This window comes from Bufo bufo, chromosome 7 (genome assembly GCF_905171765.1).
Source record: "Bufo bufo chromosome 7, aBufBuf1.1, whole genome shotgun sequence".
Classification (NCBI taxonomy): domain Eukaryota; kingdom Metazoa; phylum Chordata; class Amphibia; order Anura; family Bufonidae; genus Bufo; species Bufo bufo.
The window spans coordinates 18,940,544-18,967,608 of record NC_053395.1 but is presented as its reverse complement, the minus strand read 5'-3'; the positions used below and the strand labels follow the sequence as shown (position 1 = coordinate 18,967,608).

The 27,065-nt window shown below is 41.6% G+C and overlaps 1 pseudogene; it reads right to left on the bottom strand.

Moving 5' to 3' along the window:
- Nucleotides 1-196: 196 nt before the first annotated feature.
- LOC121007821 lies at nt 197-26,600 on the bottom strand (annotated as a pseudogene).
- Between the last annotated feature and the right edge of the window lie 465 nt (nt 26,601-27,065).

Here is a 27,065-nt window from a genome sequence, read left to right as displayed (position 1 = left end):
CCACACACAGTCTGTCAGTAATGATGGCAGCTGCAACAACCTGGTGCAAATAGGTTTGCACAGCCGCTGTATACACAAAGGGGCACATAGACTTTAGATACTAAATTAATCATTTTCAAGTCTGTCTACTCTTGAGTTGTCTCCAAGATGACCACTAACACCTGAGATGTTTTCTTGGATATACATCATAGTTTATTTACAAGGAATTGGAGTTTGTGCAAAGTAAAATATAGACAGAAGACAAGAGATTCCCTTCAGTTGTTCCTCGTGTGGAGGTGAATGAAGTGCTGATATGGTGGGTTTTGGATGATGGGGGTGATAGGTGTACTGTAACATTAAAATGAGGTCTGGCATGATGGAAGAGTCATGTGACTGAAGGTGTTGCACTATGGTGATCACTAGTGAGTAACGGTATCTGGATCCTGGTGCAGTCACTACATCTTCCTGTGATCAGAAAGTAGCATAGGACGGGTTAAGAAATGATGAGGGTGATAGTGAACTGTATATGTGTCTGTCCTAATCATTCCTCCAGTGATAAGACCGCTTCCCCTAAACTCATAGTCTCCAGTCTTTGAGTCATGACCAGGAAAGCTGGGTAACAACTTCTCTGGTGACCATATAGGTTGTCCTTCAGCTTTCTTTGGTTTTATGGGGATGCAGCCATTATTCCATCTGCTCTGAGAGAAGGCTTGGTCACATTTGGCTATGGTTCATGTCAACCTCCATCATCTTGGAAGACATCTGTCATTGGCAGGGCATTTGGAGCCAGTCCGGTATAGTTAGTGTTTTTGGTTTATTTTGGTTTGTCGTTGGCCCCTTTGGCTGCGTATAGAACGTCTTCACTACGGCTGAGGTTGTGTGTGGATAGCGGGGACGGTGGGGAGGACCAGCTGTCTTTTCGGCCTGAGGGTCTGCTGAAAATAAAGTAGAGGGAATGTATGATACTAATAAAAAATACTTCCATAGGCCTGTGTGCATGATATCACAGAATGGTATTCTAGTCTATAGACCTAGGAGTACTCACCCCGGTTGGTATGATGTTCGCCTGTACTCACCACAGGAGAAGGGACAGGCTAAAACAAGAAAAGAACATTGTTTACATACAGAGGAACCGACGGCGGCGGATATTTCTATACTAGCACTTTTCAAAATGTGAGGCCCTGCGTTCTCACTGGTTAATCACAGGTCCCTGGTATCAGCACAAATCAATAACTTCAGCAGTCTACACCAATAATACGGGGCTGAACGCCTCTTTGCAGAGGGTAGAGGACCTGCTGAGACATTAAGGTCATGGACAGGTCCTGCGCCCAGTGAATAGTTCTCCCACATCAGGAGTCTGGAGATAAGACTGAAGTCTGTAGACCATTCCTGACACTCTCCCACCAAAAGCATCACCTGTGCCTCTGCCAGTCTGGGAGGAGTTTGAGCGGAGAGAATATGGATTCCTAGGACGTGTAGGACATGTGCGGAGAAGACAGGTGATGGTGAAAAACGGCATTTCAGAAGAGTGCTGGAGGGTCTGTTGCACTTTTGAAGGGGTTCTGTGTGGTCTTGTGTCTACTAGGGTTAGGTTCAGGATAAGGGTTGTTGAGGTTGTGGACATTATTCTTATGATAATTTGGTGTCATGGCTAGATTCTTCCAAGAGCCCATAAATTCTGGCACAACTTTAGAAGAGGGGTAGGAAGAGGGACAATGCTGCTGTCAGTGGGTGAGGTGGAATGGGAAGAGGGACAATGCTGCTGTCAGTGGGGTGAGGTGGAATGGGAAGAGGGACAATGCTGCTGTCAGTGGAGGAGAAGTGGAAAGAGGGATAAAGCTGCTGTCAGTGGGAGAAGGGCGGGAAGGCCAATAAGGCTGTTGCCAGTGAGGTAAGAATGAAAGGGGGGCAATGTGGCTGCTAATGGAGGCAGGGTGATTAGGGGGACAATGCTGCTGTCAGTGGGGTGAGGTGGAATGGGAAGAGGGACAGTGCAGCTATCAGTGGAGGAGAAGTGGAAAGAGGGATAAAGCTGCTGTCAGTGGGAGAAGGGCGGGAAGGCCAATAAGGCTGTTGCCAGTGAGGGAAGGATGAAAGGGGGGCAATGTGGCTACTAATGGAGGCAGGGTGATAAGGGGGACAATGCTGCTGTCAGTGATGCTGCACGGTGGTGTTTAGTGCTGCTGGGAGGTATGTTGTGCTGCACTGTGTTATTTGCCTCTGCTACTGAGGTAATATGGGCACTGTATGGTAGTATGCCATAGACATTATTCCATAAGTAGTATTCACAAGTAAAAAAGGAGAAAACGTTTTGAAAGCATCGGTCTACACTGTGTGTAGAAGTCCTGGGGGAAGGGGGGGGGGGTGGTAAGATGTGAACCTTCTACTATAAGTTGAGTTTAGGTGTAGTTACACTCACCATTTAGTGTCCTATAACTCACCTGTACACGACTCTAAGATATCAGTCACTTCTGTAGCCAGCATTTGAGCAGAGGGCAGGCACACGTCAGAGGACTCTCGTTAGGACCGTCCTCTACATCTCCAGCTCTAAAAGAAACGGCACCATTAAAAAGGGCATGAGGTGAGGTGTTTGTAGCAGCCTTTAAGTTAGCATTGCTAAAATAACTGTAAAAATATTGTGGATTTTAGACCTACCTTTTCTCGGCAGCGAGCTGAAGGGAAGTTGATAATATTTTCTGGATTTTCTGTGGAGGAGGAAACACATATAATAAGCTAAAGTATCAATCTAATAAAACACACAAAGTTCAGGTTCAGTACAGAGGATCAATAAACAAAATAAGGAAACAAGATCGGTAAACAGGGTGGAGAACCATGATCAGGAAGCACGGTCAATGGTCAATGGACAAGATCAGGAACAAGATCAGCGACCAGAATCGGTAAGCAGGACAAGATCAGAAAACAGGATGAGTGGACTGGAATGGGAAACAGAACAGTAAGCTAGAGTACAATTACATAGTCCAGATAATTTCTAAAAGGTCCACTGGACTGAGCTGATGAGGGGGGTAGGGACTATGGAGAAATCGTACTGCTGGTAATGGGGGGATAATTATTGAGGTATTAGATGTTGTTCTGTACTATGCACATTCTCTCTCTCCAAGGTTGCTGAGTAGGTGGGCTTTTCCTGGTGTGAAGTCTGAGCTGTGTGCTCTGATCCAATCAGATGCCTCCTTTCCAACTGCTCCCCCTCCTCTCTTGCAGCATGCAGTATCACAAAAACGCTGAGGGAGAGATTTCTGCCAGCTGCATCCCTTCTTCCTCTCCTCTCTATCTTCTACAGGTATTTAATGGTTTTCTCTAGATGGATTTTTTTGGTGAATGAGGAGGTTTGTGAGATCTTGTAGGCAGGATCAGGGAACTAAGGTGAGGGAGATACCCCTTTGGATAGTTTCTGTTTTTTTTTTAGAGATGGAGATACTGTATTTACCTGTACAAAGTTCAGTAGTTTCTTGTTGGACACTTCTAGATGTTTGCGGGTCACCTCAGATTTCCGCAGTTGACAATCAGACAGTGACAGACGTCTGTTCAGATCCATTCCCTAAAGGCAAAGGGGACACTGATGACCTCACTGGTTCCCACTACAGGTTCAGTGGTGGATTCAAATTGGCAGATCATCTCTAAAAACCTTTTCATGGTTTCTAACCTCTTGGACCTCTATGGCCATCAGCTTCTTCTTCCCTGACATTTGGCTCTTGAGTTCAGAGATCTCAGCCTCCAGAAGGTGAATGACCTCCTCATAGTCGTGCTCTGCACTGTGTGATTGGCGCTGTGCCAGCTCTGTTACTTGCAGCTTATTCTGAAGAAATCGGTTCTCGGACAGAAGTCCCACCACTTTCTGCAACACATTGAGCCATATGTGTGACGTTCCTGCTGATGTTGCCTTTGGAGCACATTGGGTATAGGTCACTGTACCCACCTGGTTTATCTTCTGAAGTTCTTCTTCTGCTTCGTTTCTACTCATTTCCGCCTCGCGAAGTAAAACCTGGAAAATCCAAATCACAACATATAAGAAGCATATAAAAAAAAGTCCTCAACCTGGTCTCCTGAAATAATAGGAACTAACAAAAATGTTGGTCTTTGCACTGTCCTGGGTCCTCATCATCAAATCTAGGTTGCCCTGTTAGAGCTGAATATGTTGCTGGCACAACTACGAAAGCCATGTTTGACCAGACTGGAACTATGTCGTATTTTGGGCATAAGAAGACTCAGGCCATTGGACAAGACACATAAGGTTGAAAGAAGATGATCAATATGACTAGAAATGCAATTCTGTTGAACCTCATGTCACAACTTTTCAAGGACAACCGACCTTCAGCCGCCGCACACCTCCTGCTTCAGCTCAGTCACATCGTCCTGCAGTTTCTCCAGATCTAAGCTATCGTAGAACCTTGGAACATCCAACTCCTGCAGAAGTGAGACGGTGCAGATGAACAGCACTACGTTGGAGGACACACGGCAGAACTGAGGTGGTGAACGGGGAACTCTTTTACCTTGGTGACCGGAGAATGAAACGCACAGGTGTCCAGCAGACTGGCCGCTTCGTAATGTGTGAAGAGTATAGAGCTGGAGTCCAGGCCAGCATCTTCTAACTCATCCTGTAAACAGTCACGGAGGGGCCTGACTGAAAATCTGAGGGGGCATGACGGTAACTAATACAGACAGCAGCACAGAGTAATTCAGAATGAGGTGTACTTAAATCATAGGAGGATAGGGCAAGAGTCATGATTGATGGGGGTTACAGCTTGAGAGGTGCGCCAGCGGTGTGTTGTGGAAGGCCCTGCATGCGTTGTGGTGTCATGCTGAATGGAGACTGGGTGATACCGGGCACAGGGAGAAGGATCTTCCAGGAGAGTGGTCATACCTACCTCCATATGCCACTGTTCCCTGACAGTCTGTAATAAGACTCTGGGGAGCTCCTTCATCTTCTCCTCTGACACTTCTATCCCAAGGAACTGCGGAATCTGCAATGGCACCAGGCAACAAAAGAGACGATCACATCTTATACTCCAGGCACATCCACATCTGCAGTGCTTGGAATATGCACTAAAATCAGCAGAGGGCAGGAGCGAGGGCCAACCAGGAGATCATCAGAACTCTGAATGCAGCTCTAGATGCAACTGGAGTTTAACAATGAACTCAAGCAGACACTGATGGACCACATCCGTCCTTTTAATGGTGCACTTACCAAATCCAGCTTTTCCTCTTTGATGCGGACATGGGGATCTAAGGAGACTTTATGCTTGCTTCCTGCAGAGGTCCTGTGATTTGGCGGAGACACTGGAGCTGCACGTGGGATGGGATATAACTTATATGATAAAAACCCTATTTCTGACCCATGTAATAGGCGACCTATTGTCACCTCCTACAGGTGGACTAAGACCATAAGACTAGGGCCAATGGGGCAGGGGGTCAGATGATGACATGTTTATGAGGTTCACCATGCCTTAAAGGGACAATCAATAATAATAAATGGGGTGGGGCTTATTGGAAGGGGTGGGGCTAACATGCTATCCTGAAAGAGCAGTTGGGGGGGGGGGGGGACTGAAATGACGTGTACTGTCCATTATGGTGTCGTCACATGACACAAAGTATAATACCTCTATAGACTAAGCAATATGTCCTCTTACCTGATATGGTAAGTTCAGGGGGGCAGATATCGGGGGATGGAGAAGGCACGTTGTTTTCAAGTCGGCACTGGAAAAAAAGGGCAAAGAGATATCAACTGGTGGATGGAGGGGGGCACTTACTTACAAGTTAGTGCACAAGATGCAAAACACTAAACTGAGCTCTAAAAGGCTGCTCCACCTGTTTTGCAAGGTTACCATCTTAGACCTTTGCCCTCTCACCTCTGGTGACCGGACATGGACCTTAAGTCTGCAAGGGGGCAGTCCATTACCCATAATCCTGTGCTGCAACGAGGAAGGACTATTGGATCCGGAGACGCTGGAAATTCGGTTGATGTTGGTATGAAGGACACGTTCGTGCAGCTGTCCTGTCTTAGAAGAGAGGTGAAGAATATGAAGAGGTGGTCTCAGCGGGAGGTGTGAAGACCTCAAGGTCGTAGCCTCAATATATACAATAGTGGAGAGCAAGCACAAGCCATGTTACGGGGGGGGGGGGGGTCGATGGAGATCGTCAGCTCCTGTACTCACCTGAACCGGGCCCTGGCCAGAATCCGTTTGGCTTCTTCGTTGGTGATTCCAATCAGTGAGTCCTTGTTGACGGACAGAAGCTGGTCTCCCGATCGTAGCCGTCCGTCCTGGAAAGTGGACATGAGGTTAAAGGGGTTAGAAAGCATGGAGGCAGAGCAGAGGGGGGAGGCTCCTGCTGCAGTCAGGACAGTGAGGAGAAGGAGGGGGGACATGGCCGATCTATTTGTATTATTTAGTCTTAATTGCACTAGAAGATACAACAGGATCAATGGAAAATATGAGATTTAAGGAGGAAGTGCTGTGAATTTTTTATTATTTTTTTGTGCATTTTCTTTGTTTCGTGTTTCTTGGTCTGGTGCTTACCCGGAAGCTGTCTCCTTCGGGTAGCACCTCCTCCACATAGACTATGGGCCCTTCCTGCCGATTGGAGCCTCCACCTATCACAAGCCCTAATCCTGTAGACTTCACTATGGAGATATTCTGGACTCCCAAGTCACTGAGGAAAGAGAAGTAAAGGGATGTTGGCTGCTGTATCCTACTACACGACCTTGAGGACTGATCATATCTTCTAAACATCTACGGTACCTTGCTGTAGAGTATGAAGACACTCCACTGCTCCCACCAAATTGGCTATGGGAGCTGGCGGGACTAAGAAGCGAAGGACTCTGGGAACGTGAGGAGGACTCTGAAGACGTGCTTTCCAGGTACCTGCCTGAGAAAGGAAGGAACAAGAAAAGAGCAAAGAATAAAGTGGGCCGACAACTACAGATCCGAGCCAGAAATATTCTAAGAAGACTTACCCACACATGCAAGAATGATAGAAAGGATTGCAGATATCATTAAACATTTCTGCTCATATACTCACTGCTGTGCATTATAGGGGAACTCCGGGAGGATCCATTGTCACTATGAGAACTGCATTTCTCCAGCAGTTCTGAGAATTCCTTCCTGCAACATAATATACAGAATAATGGGTATACTGCCCCCTATGTGCAAGAATATAACTACTCGAAATAATATACCTAATATAATACCGCTCCTATGTACAAGAATATAGCTACTATAATACTGCTCCTATGTACAAGAATATAACTACTATAATACTGCCTCTTATGTACAAGAATATAACTACTATAATACTGCTCCTATGTACAAGAATATAACTACTATAATACTGCCTCATATGTACAAGAATATAACTACTATAATACTGCTCCTATGTACAGGAATATAACTACTATAATACTGCTCCTATGTACAAGAATATAACTACTACAATACTGCTCCTATGTACAAGAATATAACTACTATAATACTTCTATGTATAAGAATATAACTACTATAATACTGATCCTAAATACAAGAATATAACTACTATAATACTGCTCCTATGTACAAAAATATAACTACTATAATACTGCCCCCTATGTACAGGAATATAACTACTATAATACTGCTCCTATGTACAGGAATATAACTACTATAATACTGCTCCTATGTACAAGAATATAACTACTATAATACTGCTCCTATGTACAAGAATATAACTACTATAATACTGCTCCTATGTACAAGAATATAATTACTATAATACTGCCTCCTATGTTCCAGAATATAACTAATATAATACTGCTCCTATGTACAAGAATATAATTACTATAATACTGCTCCTATGTACAAGAATATAGCTACTATAATACTGCTCCTATGTACAAGAATATAACTACTATAATACTGCTCCTATGTACAAGAATATAACTACTATAATACTGCTCCTATGTACAAGAATATAACTATTATAATACTGCTCCTATGTACAAGAATATAACTACTATAATACTGCCTCCTATGTACAAGATTATAACTACTATAATACTGCTCCTATGTACAAGAATATACCTACTATAATACTGCCTCCTATGTACAAGAATATAACTACTATAATACTGCTCCTATGTGCAAGAATATAACTACTATAATACTGCTCCTATGTGCAAGAATATAACTACTATAATACTGCCTCCTATGTACAAGAATATAATTACTATAATACTGCTCCTATGTACAAGAATATAGCTACTATAATACTGCTACTATGTACAAGAATATAACTACTATAATACTGCCTCCTATGTACAAGAATATATCTACTATAATACTGCCCCTATGTACAAGAATATAACTACTATAATACTGCCTCCTATGTTCCAGAATATAACTACTATAATACTGCTCCTATGTACAAGAATATAACTACTATAATACTGCCTCTTATGTACAAGAATATAACTACTATAATACTGCACCTATGTTCCAGAATATAACTACTATAATACTGCTCCTATGTACAAGAATATAGCTACTATAATACTGCTACTATGTACAAGAATATAACTACTATAATACTGCCTCCTATGTACAAGAATATATCTACTATAATACTGCTCCTATGTACAAGAATATAACTACTATAATACTGCCTCCTATGTTCCAGAATATAATTACTATAATACTGCTCCTATGTTCCAGAATATAATTACTATAATACTGCTCCTATGTACAAGAATATAACTACTATAATACTGCCTCCTATGTACAAGAATATAACTACTATAATACTGCTCCTATGTTCCAGAATATAACTACTATAATACTGCTCCTATGTACAAGAATATAACTACTATAATACTGCCTCCTATGTACAAGAATATAACTACTATAATACTGCTCCTAGGTACAAGAATATAACTACTATAATACTGCTCCTATGTACAAGAATATAACTACTATAATACTGCCTCCTATGTACAAGAATATATCTACTATAATACTGCTCCTATGTACAAGAATATAACTACTATAATACTGCCTCCAATGTTCCAGAATATAACTACTATAATACTGCTCCTATGTTCCAGAATATAATTACTATAATACTGCTCCTATGTACAAGAATATAACTACTATAATACTGCCTCCTATGTACAAGAATATAACTGCTATAATACTGCTCCTATGTACATGAATATAACTACTATAATACTGCTCCTGTGTACAAGAATATAACTACTATAATACTGCTCCTATGTACAAGAATATAACTACTATAATACTGCTCCTATGTACAAGAATATAACTACTATAATACTGCCTCCTGTGTACAAGAATATAACTACTATAATACTGCCTCCTATGTACAAGAATATAACTACTATAATACTGCCTCCTATATACAAGAATATAACTACTATAATACTGCTCCTATGTACAAGAATATAACTACTATAATACTGCTCCTGTGTACAAGAATATAACTACTATAATACTGCCTCCTGTGTACAAGAATATAACTACTATAATACTGCTGCTATGTACAAGAATATAACTACTATAATACTGCCTTCTATGTACAAGAATATAACTAATATAATACTGCCTTCTATGTACAGGAATATAACTACTATAATACTGCCTCCTATGTACAAGAATATAACTACTATAATACTGCCTCCTATGTACAAGAATATAACTACTATAATACTGCTCCTATGTTCCAGAATATAACTACTATAATACTGCTCCTATGTACAAGAATATAGCTACTATAATACTGCTACTATGTACAAGAATATAACTACTATAATACTGCTCCTATGTACAAGAATATAACTACTATAATACTGCTCCTATGTACAAGAATATAACTACTATAATACTGCCCCTATGTACAAGAATATAACTACTATAATACTGCTCCTATGTACAAGAATATATCTACTATAATACTGCTCCTATGTACAAGAATATAGCTACTATAATACTGCCTCCTATGTTCCAGAATATAATTACTATAATACTGCCTCCTATGTACAAGAATATAACTACTATAATACTGCCTCCTATGTACAAGAATATAACTACTACAATACTGCTCCTAGGTACAAGAATATAACTACTATAATACTGCTCCTATGTTCCAGAATATAATTACTATAATACTGCTCCTATGTACAAGAATATAATTACTATAATACTGCCTCCTATGTACAGTCGTGGCCAAAAGTTTAGTGAATTCCATAAATAGTGGAAATTGGAAAAGTTGCTGCTTAAGTTTTTATAATAGCAATTTGCATATACTCCAGAATGTTATGAAGAGTGATCAGATGAATTGCATAGTCCTTCTTTGCCATGAAAATTAACTTAATCCCAAAAAAACCTTTCCACTGCATTTCATTGCTGTCATTAAAGGACCTGATGAGATTATTTCAGTAATCGTCTTGTTAACTCAGGTGAGAATGTTGACGAGCACAAGGCTGGAGATCATTATGTCAGGCTGATTGGGTTAAAATGGCAGACTTGACAAGTTAAAAGGAGTGTGATGCTTGAAATCATTGTTCTTCCATTGTTAATCATGGTGACCTGCAAAGAAACCCGTGCAGCCATCATTGCGTTGCTAAAAATGGCTTCACAGGCAAGGCTATTGTGGCTACTAGATTGCCCTCTAAATTTAACAATTTAATAGGATCATCAAGAACTTCAAGGAAAGAGGTTCAATTCCTTGTTACGAGGCTTCAGGCGTCAAGGAAAGTCCAGGCAAGCCCCAGGATCGCTCCTAAAGAGGATCAGCTGCGGGGTCGGAGTGCCACAGTGCAGAGCTTGCTCAGGATGGCAGGAAAGCAGGTGTGAGCGCAATCTGCACGCACAGCGAGGCAAAGACTTTTGGAGATGGCCTGGTGTCAAGAAGGGCAGCAAAGAAGCCCAGCTTCTCTCCAAAAAAAACATCAAGCACAGATTGATCTTCTGCAGAAAGTCTGGTGAATGGACTGCTGAGGACTGGGGCAAAAGTCATATTCTCCGATGAAGCCTCTTCCGATTGTTTGGGGCATCTGGAAAAAGGCTTGTCCGAGAAGAAAAGGTGAGCGCTACCATCAGTCCTGTGTCATGGCCAACAGTAAAGCATCCTGAGACCATTCATGTGTGGGGTTGCTTCTCATCCAAGGAGTGGGCTCACTCACAATTTTGCCCAAAAACACAGCCATGAATAAAGAATGGTACCAAAACACCCTCCAACAGCAACTTCTTCCAACAACCCAACAACAAGTTGGTGAGAGAACAATGCATTTTCCAGCACGATGGGCACCGTGCCATAAGGCAAAAGTGATAAACAAGTGGCTCGGGGACCAAAAACGTTGACATTTTGGGTCCATGGCCTGGAAAACTCCCCAGATCTTAATCCCATTGAGAACTTGTGGTCAATCCTCAAGAGGCGGGTGGACAAACGAAAAACCAACTAATTCTGACAAACTCCAAGAAGTGATTATGAAAGAATGGGTTGCTATCAGTCAGGAATTGCCCAGAAGTTGATTGAGAGCATGCCCAGTCGAATTGCAGAGGTCCTGAAAAAGAAGGGCCAACACTGCAAATACTGACTCTTTTCATAAATGTCATGTAATTGTCGATAAAAGCCTTTGAAACGTATGAAGTGCGTGTAATTATATTTCATTATGATATACTGTAGATGATGAGGCCTCCATTAATGTGCTCTTTACTTCTCCAGAGACGTGTGTAGGACATTACAGTCTGACAATCTGTCAGTAGAATGGTCAGTGTGGAGCGGATTACACCCCAGGGGGTCTGCCTGCTATAATGACAGTGTTTATCCCATATTACCCTGGTTATTGCTCTCATTAGATAAACTAAATCAGAGTCTTGCAGATCTGATACTTTCTAATGGCTAACAAACACTGTAGCAACAATGTTACATAGGAAGGTTTCCAGACAACCCTTAATCAGGTATAATATAATAAAGTTTCTGAAGAAACTGCAAAATATATATAAAACAGCAGATACATGGTGTCCTAAATAGACATATGAAAAACAACAGAACATCAGATCTTGAGAATGATTCCTTAGGAAGTTTTATGGTCTCTAAACTGATGTTATCTCAGAGACCTGGTGCCCTCAGCATCTCTAGAGCAGACTCTTTAGATCTTACAATCGGCCATGGATCCTCGGGACACATTCATTGTGTGTTTTGGGTGGAAACTGTGCCCTTTGAGGTATGTAGGCTGATCGATGGGTTTCCGATACAAGGATGTCTGTATTGAGCTGTTTTGAAGTTCTGTGGTGGTGTCCAGAAAGCTGATTTCTGTATGAGAATAGTTAAGGGTCAGGTTCATGATGAGGTGGACTTTATTGAATCGTTCATGGAATTTTATAAGTTCATGTTTGGAGTTAGTCCAGATTATTAGGATATTAGTAGGCCAAGGGTCTGAGGGAGCAGGCTAACAAGAAGTCGCTTTCCAGTTTTGCCATGAAAAAAGTTTTCATGTTGTGGATACTTCCATAAAACCTCAAAACAGCTCAATACAGAAATCCTGTATTCAGAAACCTATCCATTGGACCACATACCTCAATGGGACAGCTTCCATCCCACTCACAGTAAGAAGTCCATCATCTACAGTAAGGCCATCATCGGGTATAATCACATCTGTTCCAGCCCATCAGACAGGGATGAACATTCACACCATCTGAGAAGAACATTATTACATCAGAACTACCAGGTGTCAACTTCTCCAATACAAGAAAAAAGAAGGAACCAGCGTGTACCTCTGTATGAACCTGTAGACCCACAACTAGGAGGTCCTGAGAAAACTGCAAAGAAATTGCATCATGTCCTACATAACGTTGGCCACCTAAAAACAATTTCCCAGAGCCTTCTTTTGCTGTGTTACCGACAACTTCCAAATTTGAGAAATGTCATTGCCCTGTACCACACAGAAAGGAACTTATCCCTGCAATGTAAGGAGATGCCAAAACCTGTTCCCATGGAATGACAACAGACAAAGTCCGGACCCCTAACGCAGCAGGACTATAGGATCCCTGGGACATTCATGTGTTCTGCATCCAATGTTGTGGGCCTGATTCTCTGGACTATATGTCCTATGTGGGAGAAACAGGACAGAAACTTAATCAAGATTGAGATGCCAACCAAACACTTAAAGAGGTTTTCCCAAGTATTTTTTACTGATGACCTATCTTCTGGATAGGCCAGCAGTATCTGAACAGGGGGGTCTGACAGCCGAGACCCCTGCTGATCAGCAGTACAGCAGCAGCCTTCTCTCTGCTCACCAAGCACAGCGCCGTACATGGTCTAGTGCATTCACTTCTATGGGGCTGAGCTCCACCTAGGCCACGTAAACGATATGAACATGACGTCACTTGGCCTAGGAAAACCTGTGAGAAGGTCACGGTGCTACTGCAAGCGCCGATGCTTTCTCAAACAGCTGATCAGTGGGGGTCTTGGGTGTCGGACCCCCACCAATCAGATACCAATGACCGATCCAGAGGTCATACTGAAGAGGGGCAAACACCCCAAAACAGCTGTCTATGGATTGATATATGGCTTGGCCATTTTCCCTTGTAATGTCCGAAGGCTGGTTAAAAAGTCGTACTTGGACTCACAGGGAGCCACTTCCACATGGTGGCACTAGTGAGAAGGTTCTCTTTCCCTGTGAGATACCTCTTTGCATATTACTTTCCATGGAGGCATTGCCACTAAGTCTCCATACACCGAGGGTCTCTATAAGAAGAGCCAGTACCCTGCCTAAGCTACACTTGCTTATCTGTAAGATAATTAAGGACTCATTCTCCACATGTTTTTTGTGATTTTTTGTTTTTCAGATGTCCATTCATTATTAAACCATGTATCTAATATTTTGTATATGTATTGCGGTTTCTTCAGACACTTCATATATTATTAACGAAGAGACCTGAGTTGTCTGGACAGTAACATCATTGCTTCTACTAGAAGGTGTCAGACCTGCAACCAGCTTTGTACTGGGTAACATGGGTACCAGACTTTTCCCCATATTACCCCTGCTTATCTTTTTCAGCATTTACTTTTGAGAAATCTGTAATTTTCCAGAATTGTTCTAAATTTTGAAAAAAGTCCCCAGGAGCTACCATGTAATTGCTGGAGAGAGTTATTGGGTTCTATTGTGTAAGGGGCCATAAATTAGTAACTTGCTCCACTCCATTTGTTTTTCTCACTTTCGGCAGATACAGAGTTATGTGACAATTCAGATCCTCTTGGGTTGGAACACTTTTAGAAATTATGCATCATGGGAGATTAATGATAAATATGGGATTTATACATTGTTGGTCTCTTCAAGGGACCATCCATGAGGGCAACACTATGTGAATGCCGGAGTTTTACTTTAAGACTCAGCATCTTCAGATGTTAGAAGAGAACATGTCACGTGGTCAGCTCTCATGAACAGATGCAAGTTCGTGCAGATGGTAAACTAAATTACAGCTCACAAGATGGAGAGTATTAGACACCCATGTTCTAGTAAGTCTGCAAATCCAAGACACTGTGACCTCGGATGAGAGGCCTCCCGCTGTGCAACACTATTACTTCCAGGACTTTGGTTATCTCAGCTTAAGGTCAAGCTCCACCTTATGTTTCCCTAATATGATGCTGCCTTTTTTATTCTGAAGACAAACCCTATCGTCAGAGAGGTTGTCCACCCTCTTTCCCCATTTGGGACCCTTCCACCTTCCTTATATTAATCAGACTAGAAAGCATCAAAGGAATAGTGGCTCCTAGTCTGGTGGACTCTACCCAGCCACAATGTAATAGTACATTCCCTGCAGACCAGGGCCCATAGCAATCATTTGATCATTGATGTGGAAGGACGGCAGTCCTTCTGAGCTGTCACTTGTAGCTGTGGCATTATTGTAGTGATTCTCCAGAATTGGTATTTTTTAAGGGGTTCCTCCATGCAAAAAAAAATGGTTGGCAATTAGTGCATTGGGGCAATAGTATTCTAAGCTGAATGGCCTCCGCCAAAATCTTGGTTGGATCTGTTTGGCCACTCACTATTTTCTGTAATAAGTAGTCCGGCTGATTGCATAGACTTAGGCTGGACATTGATTCAGGATAAAATTTGTAAAAGTTTTCAGAAGTTTTCCAATAATCTTTAGAAAAATCTATAGTCCTCTGACTTCTATTGAAGTGAAACTCCAGTAATCCCCAGAGGCTACACCAAGAACCTCCTGGATGATACTTCATAATCATAATCATCCAGTAAGGTTAATTGATTAGATTTAAAAAAAATAATAACTTTCCAGACCTGGCCTCATCATCCCGGGCAATGAGGAGTCTCATGTAGCCAGTAGCAGATGCCATCCGTAAAACGTCCACAGCTCTGTGGAGAAACAGTAAGAAATTAGTCCTACAAGTTGGCACAACCCTGGCTACTAGCGTCAGCTCAGCTTTGTGCTATAAGGTACCTGTCATTGGAGACTCCCAGCAGACTTTCTCCATTTACCTCTAGGATCTGGTCTCCAGCCTGTAGTCGACCTTAAGAAGTTAAGACACTAATTATGGGTCAACATCAATGTGGGGCACTAATGAAAAGTGATAACTAGTATAGGACACCAATAACTGGTGCTGACCAGCATAGCCAACTAATGACTGGTGATGACCAGTAGGGGATACCTATGACTGGTGATAACCAGTAGAGGACACCAAAGACTGGTGATGACCAGAAGAGGACACCAAAGACTGGTGATGACCAGTAGGGGATACCAATGACTGGTGATGACCAGTAGAGGAAGCTAATGACTGGTGATAATCAGTAGAGTACACCAATGACTGGTGATGAACAGTAGATGACACCAATGACTGGTGATGACCAGTAGAGGATACCAATGACTATTGATAATCAGTAGATGACACCAATGACTGGTGATGACCAGTAGGGGAAACCAATAACTGGTGATAACCAGTAGAGGAAGCTAATGACTGGTGATAATCAGTAGAGTACACCAATGACTGGTGATGAACAGTAGACGACACCAATGACTGGTGATGACCAGTTGAGGATACCAATGACTATTGATAATCAGTAGATGACCCCAATGACTGGTGATGACCAGTAGGGGATACCAATAACTGGTGATAACCAGAAGAGGAAGCTAATGACTGGTGATGAGCAGTAGGGGACACAAATGACTAGTGATGATCAGTAGAAGACACTAATGACCAGTGTTCCCTCTAAGCCTTGGCAGCTGTTGAGCGGGGTCGGCTCAGAGCTGGGCACAGCGCCATCAAAGGTGGGCGATAGGAAAACCAAAGATAATTTTCACATTAAAGAGCATACAGTGTAACCCCTGCACCATCCCATACAATACAGTATAATCCCTACACCATGCTGTACAGAATACATTATAATCCCTGCACCATGCCGTACAATATATAGTATAGTTCATACACCATTCTGTACAATATACAGTATAACCCCTACACCATGCTGTACAATATACAGTATAATCCCTACACCATGCTGTACAATATACAGTATAATCCCTACACCATGCTGTACAATATACAGTATAATCCCTACACCATGCTGTACAATATACAGTATAATCCCTACACCATGCTGTACAATATACAGTATAATCCCTACACCATGCTGTACAATATACAGTATAATCCCTACACCATGCTGTACAGAATACATTATAATCCCTGCACCATGCCGTACAATATATAGTATAGTTCATACACCATTCTGTACAATATACAGTATAACCCCTACACCATGCTGTACAATATACAGTATAATCCCTACACCATGCTGTACAATATACAGTATAATCCCTACACCATGCTGTACAATATACAGTATAATCCCTACACCATGCTGTACAATATACAGTATAACCCCTACACCATGCTGTACAATATACAGTATAATCCCTACACCATGCTGTACAATATACAGTATAATCCCTACACCATGCTGTACAATATACAGTATAACCCCTACACCATGCTGTACAATATACAGTATAATCCCTACACCATGCTGTACAGAATACATTATAATCCCTGCACCATACTGTAAAGTATACATTATAATCCATACACCATGCTATATAATATACATTATAATTAGGGATGAGTTAATCGACTTCTGATGAAGCATCTGAAGTCGATTCGCATAAAACTTCGTTCTAATACTGTACGGTGCATGAGCTCCGTACAGTATTAGAATGTATTGGCTCCGATGAGCCAAAGTTATTGCTTTGTAAAGTCTCACAAGACTTCACATAATAACTTCATAATTTCCTAAATTAATTTGTACTGTAAAAAAACATTTCACGAATAAGGGTTCGGTTCCAAATGGTACCTTATATGGAGGTTACACCATGCCGGACAATATAACCCCTGCGCCATGCTGTACATTATACAGTATAACCGCTACACAGTGTAGCGGTATACTGTATATTGTGTGGCACAGTGTAGGCTATATGTGTCTAACATAAACATATTCCACATGAAAACTTACAATTACTTGGCTTGGCCCTTAGGGATCTTGGACGCCACTTCAACACTTTGGAGGGGGGCTGGGGGGCTAGGTCTAAGAATATGCCGTCCCCTCCTCTTTTCCCCTCTTTTGCTGCGCTGCACATGTTCTCCTCTTCCAGTAGCAGCAGCGCAAGAGGAAGGATGCGGGGCCAGCTTGGAGCGCCGCACAGGAACGTCCTAGATAATGTCAGGACGTTAAGGGCACTGTAGGCAATATGGTGGGTGCCGGTTCCGAGTTCTAGGGCCACACAGTAAAAATTGTGTGTATTGCCAGGGTGGGCTTCCCCAGAGTAGGGAACAGGCATATCCCATTACATGAAGTCCGGGCTGCGGCGGTGAGCGGGCCTGCAGAGGTCCTGAGCGGAGGCATAAAGGAAGCTGCGCGCCCGCGCAGCTTACAGGGAACACGGCTAATGACTCATGTGATGACCAGTATAGGACACCAATGACTGGTGATGACCAGCAGAGGACACTATTGACTAGTGATGACCAGTAGAGGACACTAATGAGTGGTGATGACTAGTAGAGGACACTAATGAGTGGTGATGACTAGTAGAGGACACTAATAAGTGGTGATGACTAGCTAGTAGAGGACACTAATGAGTGGTGATGACTAGTAGAGGACACTAATGACTGGTGATGACCAGCAGAGGACACTATTGACTAGTGATGACCAGTAGAGGACACTAATGAGTGGTGATGACTAGTAGGGGACACTAATGATTAGTGATGACCAGTAGAGGACACTAATAAGTGGTGATGAATAGTAGAGGACACTTAGGAGTGGTGATGACTAGCTAGTAGAGGACACTAATGAGTGGTGATGACCAGCAGAGGACACTATTGACTAGTGATGACCAGTAGAGGACACTAATGACTAGTGATGACCAGTAGAGGACATTAATGAGTGGTGATGACCAGTAGAGGACACTAATGAGTGGTGATGACTAGTAGAGGACATTAATGAGTGGTGATGACCAGTAGAGGACACTAATGAGTGGTGATGACTAGTAGAGGACACTAATAAGTGGTGATGACTAGCTAGTAGAGGACACTAATGAGTGGCGATGACTAGTAGAGGACACTATTGACTAGTGATGACCAGTAGAGGACACTAATGAGTGGTGATGACTAGTAGGGGACACTAATATAATGTGGAATGCACCTCAAAATATTGACAGTATGGCTACTAAACATGAATGTTAAGACCTGCTCAAAGTAGTAACCCGCCAATACAGGAATAATTACCCCATGGAGCCCGTGCATACATAACAAGACAAGACAAACAGGGACAAGACAAACTAAGACAAAACACACAAGACACGTATGGGGGAGGACAGTGGGATTGTATATTAGATGGACACTGAGGGTAGTTGATCCAAAAGCCAAATCAAGGTACACTATGGTCAAATGAAAGGTAGTCTTGCACTGGGCTGACTGGTGTAGGAAAGCGAATGAATATGGACAGAATATCGGCCACTGGTAGACACTATAGATCAGGAGAAGGAACCCTCAGACTACATGGAGTCAATCTTATCTTACCATCAGAATAGGCAAATCCACCAGGAAGGATTCTTTTCACGTAAACCCCATATTCTTCTGTGCTGAACTCCCGAAATCCACCAATTACCTTAATTCCTGTAACACAAATTACTGTATTAGAAAAATGTAGATGATACATATGAGATAGATAGATAGATAGATAGATAGATAGATATGAGAGAAATAGATAGATATGAGATAGATAGATATGAGATAGATAGATAGATAGATAGATAGATAGATAGATAGATAGATAGATAGATAGATATGAGATAGATAATAGATATGAGATAGATAGATAGATAGATATGAGATAGATAGATAGATAGATAGATAGATAGATAGATAGATAGATAGATAGATAGATAGATATGAGATAGATACTAGATATGAGATAGATAGATAGATAGATAGATAGATAGATAGATAGATAGATAGATAGATAGATAGATAGATAATAGATATGAGATAGATAGATAGATAGATAGATAGATAGATAATAGATATGAGATAGATAGATAGATAGATAGATAGATAGATAGATAGATAGATAGATAGATAGATAATAGATAGATAGATATGAGATAGATAATAGATATGAGATAGATAGATAGATAGATAGATAGATAGATAGATAGATAGATATGAGATAGATAGATAGATAGATAGATAGATAGATAGATAGATAGATACAGTTGTTTTCAAAATTATTCAACCCCCACTGAAATTGAGTGTTTGTGGCCAGTTTGACATTGATTTTGATCATTTCAGTCATCTTGTTTACAATTAAATCAAAGAGGCACTTGTAAGTCAGACAAATATAACATAACATTTATAATGAAATAACCACAAATGTCTTTTCTGTGCTCACATCATTATCAGTTTTATTCAACCCCCAAGTGACATTTAATCTTAGTACTTAGTACAACATCCTTTTCCAGTTATAACAGCTTTTACACGTGAAGCATAGCTTGACACAAGTGTCTTGCCGCGATCTCCGGGTATCTTCGCCCATTCTTCATGGGCAAAAGCCTCCAGTTCAGTCACATTCTTAGGCTTGCGCGCTGCAACTGCTTTCTTTAAGTCCCACCAGAGGTTCTCAATGGGATTTAAGTCTGGTGACTGCGATGGCCACTTCACAATGTTCCAGCCTTTAATCTGCAGCCATGCTCTAGTGGACTTGGAGGTATGCTTGGGATCATTGTCCTGTTGAAAGGTCCAACGTCTCCCAAGCCTCAGGTTTGTGACGGACTGCATCACATTTTCATCCAATATCTCCTGGTACTGAAGAGAATTCATGGTACCTTGCACACGCTGAAGCTTCCCTGTACCTGTAGAAGCAAAACAGCCCCAAAGCATGATTGACCCCCCACCATGCTTCACAGTAGGCAAGGTGTTCTTTTCTTCATAGGCCTTGTTTTTCCTCCTCCAAACATAGCGCTGATCCATGGGCCCAAACAGTTCTCATTTAGTTTCATCAATCCACAGAACACTTTTGTGGTTTGTCCACATGACTTTTGGCATACTGCAGTCGACTCTTCTTATTCTTTGGAGACAGCAAGGTGGTGCGCCTGGGAGTTCTGGCATGGAGGCCTTCATTACGCAGTGTGCGCCTTATTGTCTGAGCTGAAACTTCAGTGCCCACATCTGACAAATCTTTTTTCAGTTCCTCAGCGTCACACGGGGACTTTTCTCCACTTTGCGCTTCAGGTAGCGCACAGCAGTCGAAGTCAGCATCTTCTTTCTGCCACGACCAGGTAGCGTTTCAACAGTGCCCTTTGCCTTGAATTTGTGAATGATGCTTCCTATGGTGTCTCTTGGTATGTTTAAGCCTCACGTCCGCCCATAGGATATAAACGTCCTATGGGTGGACGTCTATTTCTGACAGCACGTTTTAAAACGTCCTGTCAGAAATAGCAGCTGCACGCTAATCGTGCAGCTGCTGATCGGGTTGCCCGCTGTCAGTGACAGCAGGGCAACCCTAAGACAAGGCAGGGACAGTTCCCAGGTGTCCCTGCCTTCACGATCGCTGCAGACACAGCGCTCACCGAGCGCTGTGCCTGCAGAGAAGTAAGCGCTGTGCGCTTCCTGTTCCGGCCCGGCGGTCATGTGACCGCCGTGACCGGAGAGTGCAGGAGCTGTGTGAGGTCTCTCAGAGACCTCGATCAGCCCTGCTCTGAGGCTGTACAGCGCTGGATTGCTGCTGTACAGCCTCTCTAGGGGTGCATTTCCACTGTAACTGGGGCTACTATGTCAGCCCCAGTTACAGGAGAAATCAACTGTGAAAAAAAAAAGAAAAAGTGAAGCAAATGTCCCCCAGAGGTCTTGTATGACCTTATGGGGGACGAAAAGTGTCAAAAAAAATAAAAAAAATAAAGGGTTGAAAAAATCAAATAAAATAAAGTTTCACATGTAAAAAAAAAAAAAGTTCCCAAGTTAGGAATAAAAAAAAAAAATTAAAAATAGAAAAAATAAAGTAAAATAGACATATTTAGTATTGCCGCGTCCGTAAAAACCAGCTCTATAAAAATATCACATGACCTAACCCCTCGGATGAACACCGTAAAAAATAAATAAAAAAAGCTGTGTCAAAACAAGCAATTTTTGTCACCTTGCATCACAAAAGGTGCAACACCAAGTGATCAAAAACGCGTATGTCCCACAAAATGGTACCAATAAAACCGTCACCTCATCCCGCAAAAAATGAGCCCCTACATAAGAAAATCTCTCAAAAAATAAAAAAAACTATAGCTCTCAGAACATGGAGACACTAAAACATCATTTTTTTGGTTTCAAAAATGCTATTATTGTGTTAAAGTGAAACAAATAAAAAAAAGTATACATATTAGGCATTTCCGCGTCCGTAAAAACCAGCTCTATAAAAATATCACATGACCTAACCCCTCGGGTGAACACCGTAAAAAAAAAAAAAAAAAAAAACTGTGTCAAAACAAGCAATTTTTGTCACCTTGCATCACAAAAGGTGCAACACCAAGTAATCAAAAACGCGTATGTCCCACAAAATGGTACCAATAAAACCGTCACCTCATCCCGCAAAAAATGAGCCCCTACATAAGAAAATCTCTCAAAAAATAAAAAAACTATAGCTCTCAGAACATGGACACATTAAAACATAATTTTTTGGTTTCAAAAATGCTATTATTGTGTAAAACTTTAATAAATGAGAAAAAGTATACATATTAGGTATCGCCACGTCCGTAACAATCTGCTCTATAAAAATGTCACTTGACTGAACCCCTAAGGTGAACGCTGTAAAAATAAATAAATAGAAACTGTGCTAAAACAACCAATTTTTGGTCACCTTGCCCCATAAAGTGTTATATTGAATGATCAAAAAATCATATGTACCCAAAAATAGTACTAATAAAACTGGCACCTTATCCCCTAGTTTCCAAAATGGGGTCACTTCTTGGGAGTTTCTACTGTAAGGGTGCATCAGGGGGCTTCAAATGGGACATGGCATCTAAAAACCATGTGGAGTTCCTTTCCTTCTGCGCCCTGCCGTGTGCCCATACAGCAGTTTACGACCACATGTGGGGTGTTTCTGTAAACCGCAGAATCTGGGTAATAAATATTGAGTTTTGTTTGGCTGTTAACCATCGATGTGTTAGAGAAAAAAATTGATTAAAATGGAAAATCTGCCAAAAAAGTGAAATGTAAAAATTTGATCTCCATTTTCCTTTAATTCTTGTGGAACGCCTAAAGGGTTAACAAAGTTTGTAAAATCGGTTTTGAATACCTTGAGGGGTGTAGTTTCTACAATGGGGTCATTTATGGGGGTATCCACTATGTAGGCCCCACAAAGTGACTTCAGACCTGAACTGGTCCTTATAAAGTGGGTTTTGGCAATTTTCTTAAAAATTTGAAGAATTGCTTCTAAACTTCTAAGCCTTCTAACGTCCTAAAAAAATAAAATGACATTTCCAAAATGATGCTAACATAAAGTAGACATATGGGGAATGTTAAATAATAAATATTTTATGAGGTATCACTTTCTGTTTTAAAAGCAGAGAAATTGAAATTTAGAAAATTGCGATTTTTTTTTAAATTTTTGGGTAAATTTGGGATTTTTTCATAAATAAAGGTGAAATATTTTGACTCAAATTTATGACTATCATGAAGTACAATGTGTCACGAGAAAACAATCTCTGAATGACTTGGATAAATAAAGGCGTTCCAAAGTTATTACCACATAAAGTGAGATATGTCCGTTTTGCAAAATTTGGCCTGGTCAGGAAGGGGGCAAAGGGCCCAGATGGGAAGTGGTTAACATCTTTGCAATCTTCTTATAGCCATTGCCCTTCCTGTGAAGAGAAATCACCTCTTCTCTTGTCTTCCTGGACCATTCTCTTGACTTCACCATGTTTGTAAACACACCAGTAAATGTCTAGAAGGAGCTGAGTATCACAGTCCTTTTAAATCTGCCTAATTGGTGCTTATTATGCTTGATTGCTGCTCCTTAACATCCACAGGTGTTTTCAATACCTGATCGAAAACACTTGAATGAACCTCTGTTCTTAAGAGTGGTAGTCTTTAAGGGGTTGAATAATTGTGTCAATGAAGAAATCACAAAAAAAACATTTAATACTGTATTACAAAAACAATTGATGTCATTTTTTAGTTGCATTTGGTTCTTTAAAAAGTCCTTGTAAGATTTCATTCTGAACACAATTACAAATGTACACTAAATTCCCTAAAACCCTTTACAGCATTGGGGGTTGAATAATTTGAAACACAACTGTAGATTGATAGATATGAGATAGATAGATAGATAGATAGATAGATAGATAGATAGATAGATAGATAGATAGATAGATAGATAATAGATAGATAGATAGATATGAGATAGATAGATATGAGATAGATAGATAGATAGATAATAGATAGATAGATAGATATGAGATAGATAGATATGAGATAGATAGATATGAGATAGATAGATAGATAGATAATAGATAGATAGATAGATAGATAGATATGGATAGATAGATAGATAGATAGATAGATAATAGATAGATAGATAGATAGATAGATAGATAGATAGATAGATAGATAGATAATAGATAGATAGATAGATAATAGATAATAGATAGATAGATAGATATGAGATAGATAGATATGAGATAGATAGATATGAGATAGATAGATAGATAGATAGATAATAGATAGATAGATAGATAGATAGATAGATAGATATGGATAGATAGATAGATAGATAGATAGATAGATAGATAGATAGATAGATAGATAATAGATAGATAGATAGATAGATAGATAGATATGAGATAGATAATAGATAATAGATAATAGATAGATAGATAATAGATAGATAATAGATAGATAGATAGATAGATAGATAGATAGATAGATAGATAGATAGATATGAGATAGATAGATAGATAGATAGATATGAGATAGATAGATAGATAGATAGATAGATAATAGATAGATAATAGATAGATAGATAATAGATAGATAATAGATAGATAGATAGATAGATAGATAGATAGAGATTAATAGATAGATATGAGATAGACAGGAGACTCCTTTTATTATAACAGTAGCTCATACGATGTATAGACATTAATGGGTTAACCCTCCCCCCGCAGCCGGTGATAATAGCCGCTCTTCCTCCGGTTTTTATATCCCATTTTCATTCTCCCATCAGTGACTCAATTGCAGTAATGTTCTCATATTTCCCACAAATCCTCTTATGGAGGGGGCGCTGCCAGACACTAAATCCAATCTGATTATTGCTTTATATGGTGGCGCTGGAAGACCCCAGTCCTCCCCACAGCATGGACGAGCCATTATTCAGGGGCCGCGTCACCTGTCAGAGGCTTTTATGGTTTCCATGGGGCTGGACCACGGTGGACGAGCTCCCATCCAAGGGCCACCATCACTGTCATAGACTACACCTGAGCTCATCCTACACAGTTGCCCAGAGGAGAGGACAATCAGGTTTCCCCAGACCCTGAATGAAAAATAGTCCTCTAGAGCCACGCTGCCTCCCCTACCTCCCCTACCTCCTACCTCTTTTACCATTCTGTGTGTCATGCTTTACTGTGGTTCTGGAATTCTGTTCATGAACCAGGAACCCCTGGATGATAATTATTGATTAAGTATAGGGGCTGCATTCTATGGTGGGCTCCAAGAGAAGCTTTCTTCTGGTTGCACATGGGTCATGTAGTACATCACTGTGCTGCGCCCCTGCACTACCATCATTCATTTGTAGGTGGATTATCCACTGCTAGGTGTCATTGGTAGAACTAAGGTCCTATATGCCCCCTCTGTACCAGGACCCCCCTCTTCTTATGTGGTAGACGGACCCCTCAGGCACCAGGCACCCTGGCATCAGTGCATCCCTATATCTGTGCCCAGGGGTTGAACGTCCATAGGCTAGAAAACACATTAGAGAGTTAATACATCACCCAGTCCATTGATGCAGTCATTGAATTCCATGCAGTAGACGGTTCGGTCCATTCCGTACGGACCCATTAGTGTCCTGCAAACACAGAACCAATAGTCAATCAGCAGACGAGCTCTCTCTATTGGGGACTCATTTTGGGGAGGTTTTCAGTTTATGGGCCCGCAAAAAGTTGATCACTGTCTGATCTGCTGGGAAAATGCTATGAAAAAACAGCGCCCCTACAGTGAAACGGAGGTATTGCAGACACTGAAAGGTATCATAGCTGAGAGGTTCTGATTGCAGCATTGCAGCAGCGGGGTACCTACCATAGGGGAAGGGTGCATCACTGCAGCTGCCACCAGGGGGAGCGCATTGCATCAAACTCTAATACTAGCTGTATACATTTCCATACACTTAGCTCCCCCTAGTGGTGGCAGTCCAGATCTGGACTAAAACCTGAAAATATCAAATTAATAGAGGTGTAGTAGATTGGGCGGAGCAACACTAATTACAATAATTGTAGAATTAGACACCCCACTCCCCACATATATATATATATATACAAACACCATGCAATTCACACAGACTTCGGGCTGGTTTAAATGGACACATTTGCCAAGGGTCTTATACAAAGGTTTTAATTGAAGCTCGTGGGCACCAAAGATCTCCTATGGGGCAGAGAGATCTTTCTGCCCCCATCAGGCTCTACGACCCAGGGGTAACTGCACCCCACCATGAAACCCCCGTATTCAGTATTAACCCCTCCAGAACCACTGCCTCCTCTAAGTCAAGCAGCACCTGGAAACGAAAGGGTTAAAAGCTGCACGGAATTTTCGGAACCTTGACCTTTTGACTCCATCCGGTCCGGATCACAGAGGAAATCAAAGTGTCAGTGCCTCGTCACCCGCGCGGATCAGGCTTAGCCGACGTGTCCGCCGCAACGGGACCTAAATGCCAAACATCTGGCGAGTTTACGGGAACCCGCACCCCGCTCACCTGCTGATCATCACGGCTCCTTTACAGAACACGGACATGGACGGCATCCTCCTGAAGTGCGTGTGATGTGACCAGGGACGAGTGGCAGAGGAGAGGGTGCCCGGCCCCGTATGTGCAGGGGAGGGCGCGTCATGTGACACTTCCGAGTGACTACCCCTTGGCACTAAATGGGTCACTGGAGACCCAAGTCTGCTCTAATCTATGCCAGTTAGCTGAGTGTGCAGCCAGAGGCTTTGCTGTGTGAAGCCAGCTTGACGTTACAGCTTACATGACGGCTGCCATGGAATACATTTCAGTTGGACAAGGCGGTGACACTGGGAGCATGGACTCGAATCTGCCTGGGACATGCTCTCCCAGTCCAGGTGCATTTCTGCCATACTCTCTAAATACCATGCCATGGAACTGGTTAGTGTGCTGGACGTTAAGCCCCTCAATGAATCCAGCATACAGTTATATAATAACACTATGCAGAGATTATATAATACCGCCATACAGCACCCAAGTAATACAACCGTACAGTCCCTGATTAACTGCACCATTATTTTCTGAAGTAATACCGCACAAC